Raw genomic sequence first — 9,009 nt, 5'->3', positions numbered from 1 at the left:
GCTTCCGGTCACTGCTTTCGAAATAAATCTTTGATTATCGATCAGAATCATCTTTATGTATGTTTACAAATACGAGGAATTTGACTTGTTGTTGTGGTGCATAATAGTCAAAAATACACACAAAATTAAAGATAGAGTCTGTTTCAGTGGGGGTCCCGTATGGAAGTTTTTATTGGACTTTAATAGTTGTAAGCCACAGAGGACAGTCCACAAATGTGTACCATGATCAACAAATATCTCACTATCCACAAACATGTTTTTTTATTTGTGTTGTGTAAAGTCATATCCACAACAATATAGAGCGATGTGCAAATATGCATAACGTGCACATATTTTAATTTCAGATAAAAAATTCTATAGGTTTTACAAATGTAAATAGTTTCACCACAAAAATACATGTGAAGTGATATTTACGCATTTTTGGATCAATTTGTAGATGTGAAAGGGTTTTGCACATTTGTTGTTCGCTTCCTGTCAGTTTGTGGGCCACGTGACATGTGTGACTTCCCTCCTATTTGTTTGCAGATTTTTGTCCAATTCGTACCGCAGCTGACCTGTAGGAAACATCCACAAACGTGAGGTGCAGTTACCAGCTACACCAGCAGGTGGAGACACTCCCTCTCATGAGCTGACAGGATTACAGTCTGTACTGGAAGAAGGTACAGGTCAGAGGTCAGTACCGTAGACACAGGTCAGATGTTGGTACTGTAGATACAGGTTAGAGGTCGATAATGTAGATACAGGTCAGACGTCGGTACTTTAGATATAGGTCAGAGGTCAGTACTGTAGATACAGGTCAGAGATAGGTACCTGATGACTAAGTGCTCCCCCACTACCGCTACCACCACTGCAATGTCTGACTGTAAATTTTGTCCTTGGCAGTAGCTGTAGAGCGAGTGCACACAGCTCTCATGTTAACTGTAATGCTTTTGTTTTGTGTTCACTGTCTTTCCATTTACTGACTGATTCAGTTTGCTATAAATCCTGAGCTTTAGGGGGAATCATTTCACTGTACAGTCACATTTATATCAGACGAATACAGCACTTACAAAAAATACCATTTATTCATATTCATATTCTTATTTTGTCTGTCTCACAATAGTATTTCTCTTCTCCCTTTTATTTACACGCTTTACAGTACGTGGACATTTTTATTTTATGTGGACTACTGTGCTGTCTACCTCTGCTGGAAGCAATATGAATTTATCATATTTATGACTTCAAGGAGTATCCGAGAGAAAGATTTGCAGCTCGATACCTGTGAGCTGTTTCTACTTTTCAAATACATAAACATAAATTACTGTAGTGAGACAGCAATTTAAAGTTTTTCATTAGCCTAAGGTTTTTTCATAATTCTGACAAGTAAACATTATCCTAGACGAGGTATTTTGGGACATTTTGTTTAGTGTCTTAATAGTTGTTCAGTCACATGTCAGAATACTGTTAGTAAGGAAAGAGTGCTCTCAGGTAGAGTTGGAGTGTTGATCTGACAAAACAGGACATATGAAGAGGTGAGCATGACCGTTAAGAAATTATAACAGGCATCAAAGCATCAACAGATTGGTAAACCTGAATGTGCTGTGTCATAAACTGGTCACCTACAGCATGAGTGTGTTACAGTAAAAGAAGTATATTTGCACTTAGCACATTATTAGTAATTAATTATTAAATTATAATTAAGTAATATTAGGCTAATTTAGAGCTGCAACAGTTAGTTAATCAACAGAAATCAGTGTACCAGTGTGTGTGTGTGTGTGTGTGTGTGTGTGTGTGTGTGTGTTATGTTGTGGAGTAAAGTTTGGCTGATTTTTGCCTTGGTGTTTGCCTCTGAGTTGTTTGCCTTTGTGTGTGTCCAGGATCACCTGTGCTCGCCTCTTCCTCGTGTCACTCCTTTGGAAAGGATTTCACTCTGCTGACCTGCCTCCCCTGCACAAGCCCACTTCATCATCTTTACCCTGTCTCAAGTGCCTGCTTTTGGGTCCAACTAACATAAACCATTACATTCTGTCTTACTGATGGCTGGCTGACTTTTATAGCTGGGAAGAGATTGATTAAGCATCACATGAGACCAACCCCACATGTGAGTGACGGTGCATAGCAGCCTTATTTGTGCTGTCAGGACACATTGCCCCGAGTCGGGTAGTTTGTTTTGTCATGTCACTTTTGCAGAAGTATTGTGGTACAATTAAATTTTATTTGTATAGCGCCAAATCATAACAAAAGTCATCTCAGGGCACTTTTCACATAGAGCAGGTCTAGACCATACTCAACAAGTCCCCCATGAGCAAGCACTTGGTGACAGCGGTAAGGAAAAACTCCCCTTTAACAGGAAGAAACCTCAAGCAGAACCGTACTCTAGGTGGGAAGCCATCTGCTTTGACTGGCTGGGTTGAGAGAGAAAGAAGGGGGGGGCAGAACAACAACAATAGATACAGTGGGCAACTACACATTCTGCTCAGAGAGGAACTGATAAATGTGCCAAATGTTACTGAATGTGGAAAAGATTTGAGCATGAGAAATGTAGCCTTTTTCAATAAATTGATTTGCATACCATAATACTTTTTAGGGTGGGAACTCTTTTTTACATGGTCATAGATAGGACTTTTTTTTTGATAGTGTAACGTTAATGAGCCAGATGAATGCCTATCTATACATAAAAGAAGAAATAACACAATAAAGTGGAAACCGCTTATAGTGATCACGTCTGTCCGGATCAAATTGATCACTAAAAGTGGATGATTATAAAAACCGTTTTTTTATAGGTTTTTTTTAAAAAAAAAAATTCTTTATTTCTCATACAGAGTACCATCTAATTGACATTTGTATATTTATTACATGTATATAAAGTAATGAAACGGGAAGCTTCACCATTAACTGAATTTTACTGAGTGTTTCAAACTACTGTACAGCTGTTTAAATGCTGGTTGTTGTTTCACTGCTGCATCTTGTTGGCTCATTTTTGACAGTTTGTCATGAACTTCACGGAGACTATGTTTTTCATTGAAAGAAAATGACTTTCTTTTTCCCCTCATGATTTCAATGTGCACGCAGCACCAGCCTCAGGTACCCAGCCCAGAGCAGATGGGTTACCGGGAGGCAATAATGGTGCCACAGCCGCTAAGTACTTATCAAACGTGTAACATGGGAGTAAAACTAAAAAAAGAAATAACCGTAGTTCTGAATTTTTTTCCATATGTTGTCATGTATGAAAAGACCCAAAATGAACACTGTAAGCGGACTACTTGACTACTATAAGCGAATTATTTATAAGCAGTTGATCACTGCAACTGTGATCAATATAGGCGGCTCCAATGTGATAACAAATCCAACACTGTATAACCCTTGTTATGAGAGCAGCTACAAACACTAATTGAGCAATGAATATGTTACAGTTCAGAACTTCCTCACAGAAACCGCAATCATGACATGCCACGGCAGGCCAGAATAAATAACATGGGTTTACCTGCGGCTACTATTCCAACACAAGGCGGAGTCCCAATTGGACAGGCAATGTCACCCAATGCCCCCCTGTGCTGCTGGGTATGTATGGAAGTAACGACATCACCCCAGAACGATAACAACATCATCCCAGAGTAACATCGCTGTGATGCAGAAATGGCCACATTTCTCATGAACTACAATATTTTATTTTACAGTATTCCGGCTATCTGGCTAATGCTAACACCAATGCTCACAACTCTCAAAAACATTGTCATTTTAATGCTCATGTAAAATGTAATTATATAACATAACATTGCCCATAGGGGCCAGAGTTTATCCTGATGAACGTCCATGTTACCGGACATGAAATAAAGCATAGCTACATAAACAGCTGGCAACCAGCAAGACAATACTTTTAAATTCTGAAACCAGACTGAAAGATACTACTTTTTTGTGTCTCTGAGGTTGTGGAGCAATTGGACACAGAGAAATCGGCTGAGGGGTTAGGACTCACCCTCAATGAGGCAGGGAGAGACTTCGGTGTCACAGTGAACCCAAATTTAAATTCAGTTTCAGACCTGTTAGCAATACTAGAATAAAAACCTATTTTGTGTGTGAAAACTCAGCTTAATATTTTACGGCTCCATAAAGTCCTTCTTTTGACATTGCCCTTTAAGGAATCAGATCTTCTTAAATTGATCTGAAATGACAAGAAGGTATTTCTTCAAAAACCTTTGCAGAAAAATAAATCCGCACTCTTCACTTTGGCGCCAGTTCTATTGAAGCCTTATGAGAGATGTATGGAGAAGCACACTAAAACCCAACATATATTACCTTTGATGAAGGAAGATCTCTACCAAATGAAAGAACACACTGCAAAGAATACAGATTTTTCCAAATGTGCATGCAGTTTATTTGCTGTTGTCCAAACATTATCCAAAGATGATTATAGGCATACTTTATAGGGCTCATGGCAAATTAAAATGCTCACTGTGGCAAATTTAAAAAATTGCAAGTGAAGTGGCCCTTGAAAATATGTTACATAACGTTAGCTAAAGGGTTCAGAGTTAATTTAGTTCGGGTATTATCACAGTTTAGCTAACTTACTAATGTTAATCTGTTACTAACCTCGATCACATATGCATAAGAAACTCCATTCTGTTATAAATCCTGGATAACATTAACATAACTTACATGCAAATAAATTATTGAATTAACATACAAATCAAATGAAATGTACCTTGAAAACACATGAAACATTGGCTAAATAACAACCGGTGCCTCCATCACCCAGGGTGCATTACTGCCATCTTTCAGACTCAATTCTGTTTCCTGCAGGAAGTTGATGAAGCATCGTCTGCCCTGTTTACTTGCACCCCACCCCAGTATGTTCTTTAATTCTGTTCCTCTCATCCATTATCTTTGCATTTCCTCCATCATGTCCTCCCTTCCTGAAGTATATCTATTGCAGTTGGTGATAACATGTTCTACAGTTTCTGGTGCCTGACAATGCTCACAGAGACGGGTTGGATGCTTCCCTATCATATGAAGTGTGCTGCGTAGGTTGCTGTGTCCTATTCTTAGTCTTGATATTACAATCTCTTCCCTCCTTCCCTGTATCTTACACTGCCTACTTTATTTTGAATTGAACTAGTGCAGTGCTTGTTCAAAACATGCCTCTTTGGAATGGGGCTGATTGCTTATTGTTACTTGAGAACCATATATATATGCATCAACTTATGTGAAAGAAGAAACACCAGGTGTAAATGTTTCTGAGTGTGATTTTCGAGCTCTGAAAAAAAGTGGTTCATATTTTTGCATCTTGTTGTTTTCTGATGTGTGCTGCACATGAACAAACAGACAAATGTCTGGTTGCTGATTTTGCACATATATGCAAGCACTATGCCTCTTTTTTTCTTCTCCTCTGGGAAATATAATCCTTACTGTGGAATCTGTAAACCTGGATGGAAGTATTCTGGCTCAGACGATGAAGGCAAAGACTCAGCACATTCTTTTCACTTTGATTTGTTCAGTGCATTTCATTTTCCTGACATGGTTCACTGCAGTCTACTGGAATTCAGATCTTATTGTAACAAAGGTTTAGTCGCACAACCGATACAGTAAGAAATCAGTCTCAGTTTTACATCAGAGGGAGATAAGAAACATTGGCATTATATGTGATTTTCATGTCTTTTGGTGCTCCTCAGCCCTGCCTGTCAAAGAGGTCCATGTGACTGTGCTCAATGCAAATTGTACTTTTGATGTAAAAAAAAAATTGTTCAAATCTCTGTGAATGTCAGCAGCACTGATCTAATGTTGGTTATCTGATTTGAAAAGAGATAGTTTAGATATAGTATTTCCCACAGTATCATCAGTTGGCAGCAGATGTCTGAGGAGACACTTTGTAAAGCTCTGTGGGAAATATGCTCACTGTAACTTACATGATTGACATTTAATCTTTTTAATCTATTTAATCTAAATACTCAAGATGCCCTCTTGGGGGGAAAAAGTTGCAAATTTAATTTCCCCTGTCCCTCCATCTCAGTCAGCAGCTAAGGAGTCTTCAGTGTGTGACGGAAATTTACTGTGTTTGCAGAAAAGATATTTGCATGTTTTTTTGTTTTTTTTTTCCAAGACAGGATGGAGCATGTTATCCTGAATTCCAGCCCTGGAGAGGGATTTTGTTGTGAAATGTCCCCTTCTTCGGTCTGTGATAACATCTGATCAGTTCAGGCTGATTCTTCTATACCTTCAGAGAAATCTCAGAATGCAGCAGCCTATCGCCATGTCAAGTCAACACAGGCTCCTGGTCTTCAACACATTCTTTCTCAGACTGTCACTGGTTTTGTGCTTTTGCAATTTTATGGAAAAAAACATACAGCAGCACACTAACATCATCCATTACCATTGCTGAACATCACAGACTTGAACATCACAGACTTGCACACCATTTGGTTTGGGGGCCAATGGACAAAAATACAAGACGTAATAAAATTTTATTTAAGAACACACATTTTACATTTTGCTAATATCTCATTTTTATGATTTGGAAATAGTATAGGATCATGTTTTAGTTTAGAATTGGACATATCTCCAACACAATTATCAGACAATTTAAATGGTTTTAATTGTGCCCTTAGGCATCCTCTTCAAAGGAGTAACAAAAGGAAACACATTGCAGTGCAGAAAACTTGATGACTGCTAATTACTATAAAAATCAGTATCACTTTCTGTATCTGAAAGGGCAGCCTACTTCTCAGAAATTGTGTGTACATGTTAAAGTGTGTTTCAGTTTTTCTACTATTGAAAGGCTGCAGAAAAGAATAATCTCCAATTCTGAAATGATTAGTCAATAAATTGATAAGTCCAAACCCAGTAAATTTATGATTTCAAACATTTTATATCATCAGCAAATATGCCAAATGTTCTCTGACAGCAGCTGCTCCTCCTTGTAAATTGCATATCTTAGAGTTTTGACTGTTGGTCACAAAAACAAGGCATTTTAATAGAGCTGCAACATTTAATCAATTTGTCAATCACATAAAATTAATCGCCAACTATTCTGTTATTTGATTCATCGTTTTGAGTCATTTCTTTTTAAGAAAAAATGCCAAAATTCTCTTGTTCCAGTTACTTAAATGTGAATATTTGCTGGTTTCTTTACTCTTTTATGTTCGGGACAAAAAAAGACCTTTGAGGTTACATCTTGGGTTTTGGGAAACAGCGAACAATGTTTACCATTTTCTGACATTTTATGGACCAGTTGATTAATCGAGAAAATAATTGACAGATTAATTGTTAATGAAAATAATCATTAGTTGCAGCCCTAAATTTACAAACATCATCTTGTGCTCTGGGAAATTTTATTATGGGCATTGAACTGCATTTTTTACATTTTATAGATCAAAAAATTTGTTGAATAATCAAGAAAAGAATCAACACAAAAGATTGAATAATGATGGAGATAATTGTTAGTTGCAGCCCTAAATTTTTTCCTCCTTTTTTTTTCAGTTTTTAAGCGCTTGTCATCCAGCATAAATAAATATAGCTGCATGTTTGGATAAATACTTAATTAAATTTTATCTGGATCTTTGCAGCCTCCCCAGACAGGAAGTGAGAAAGCGAACGTCAGTCAGCTGACTACAGAGACACACAGACACTTGATGTTCTGGCCTTTGCAGGAAAATGCCCTGTCACGTTCTCGCTGCATACAGGAAGTTCAGAAATGGAAGAGAAATAGCGGCTGACCAAACGCCCTAACACTCTCTCAGATGTGATGACTCTTCAGACTGTTGTGGTGAACCTCCATCTGCACACTCATGGATCAGACTACTTCACCCTACTTTTATCAATATGTGAGCCAGTCAAGTGTCAAAACCTCATGTTGCCATCACATAAAACTCTTTTTATTAACCCAATACCAATTATGAGTGGTTGGGTTTTTTTTTGTTTGTTTTGTCTTAGGCATCTTTTCCACATAACTTGCTTAGTTTCTTCATGTTCAGAGTTACTGATGGGAGATTGCTATCAGGAGATTGCTATCCTCCCTGCAGCAGCTGTTTTAGTTGTTGGATCAGTACCATGGCCTGCCCTGCAGGAGAAGGGAGATGTACAGTAAGATGCTATGTGCAAAAATATATTTAACAAATATTTTATGTTACAAGTACTGTACAAGTATAAGTATATAGATGGGCTTATTAACACATTTCCATGAGATTCTTCACATTTTTTCAGTTTTCCTCCCATTCTGCCATCCCAAACAATTAAACAATGATCACATATCTAAAAATAAGGGATGAAAGAGTGGGAGCCTTGTTTTTGTTAATGACATCTGTTAACATAGCACCTGCTCTCCCTTTTAGGGGCCTGCTGTAGTGAATGGTGCACTACAGTGTGCATTCAGGGATGATCAAGAGTGAAGCAGGGGTGGGTTGTGTTGTTGTGTTCTGCACACACATTATTTTGAGGTTGAATGAATGAATTTGTGACAGTTTTGGTTTTTAGAAAAGGTCAAACCGATACTTATTCCTCAGTGTGCAGATTATAGTTATTATACCTAGTTAGCTATAGTTATTTTTTAAAAATTAATTAAGAAACAGTAGCAGCAGTTTTCTTTGATGTAAAAAAACATATGTTATGCTATGGAAGGAAGGGCTTCTGATAAAGTTACATGCAATTGAAATTGCAGGTAAAGTTTTTAACTGGATAATTGACTTTTTGAATAAAAGAACCATCCAGGTAAAGGTAGGATCAGAAATGTGCAATAAGTATGAGGTTGAAAATGGGACACTGCAGGGGACAGTAATAAATCCTATATTGTTCTCTATTATGATAAATGACATCTTTGGAAATGTATTGTTATTTATGGGAAGATCATTATTTGAGGATGATGGGGCTCTGTGGAAAAGAGGGAGAAAATTGCAAGAAGGAATAAATCAAGTTGAGATGTGGGGTAAGAAATGGGGTTTTAAGTTTTCGGTTGAAAAAACTAAAGTAATGTTCTTCACAAGAAAGAGGATTAGAGGAAATACTAGTTTGAAACTATATGGAGATAATTTAGAGACAGTT

The sequence above is a fragment of the Thunnus thynnus genome, chromosome 16 (genome assembly GCF_963924715.1).
Source record: "Thunnus thynnus chromosome 16, fThuThy2.1, whole genome shotgun sequence".
NCBI classification, from domain to species: domain Eukaryota; kingdom Metazoa; phylum Chordata; class Actinopteri; order Scombriformes; family Scombridae; genus Thunnus; species Thunnus thynnus.
Note: the sequence above shows the minus strand (reverse complement) of the source record.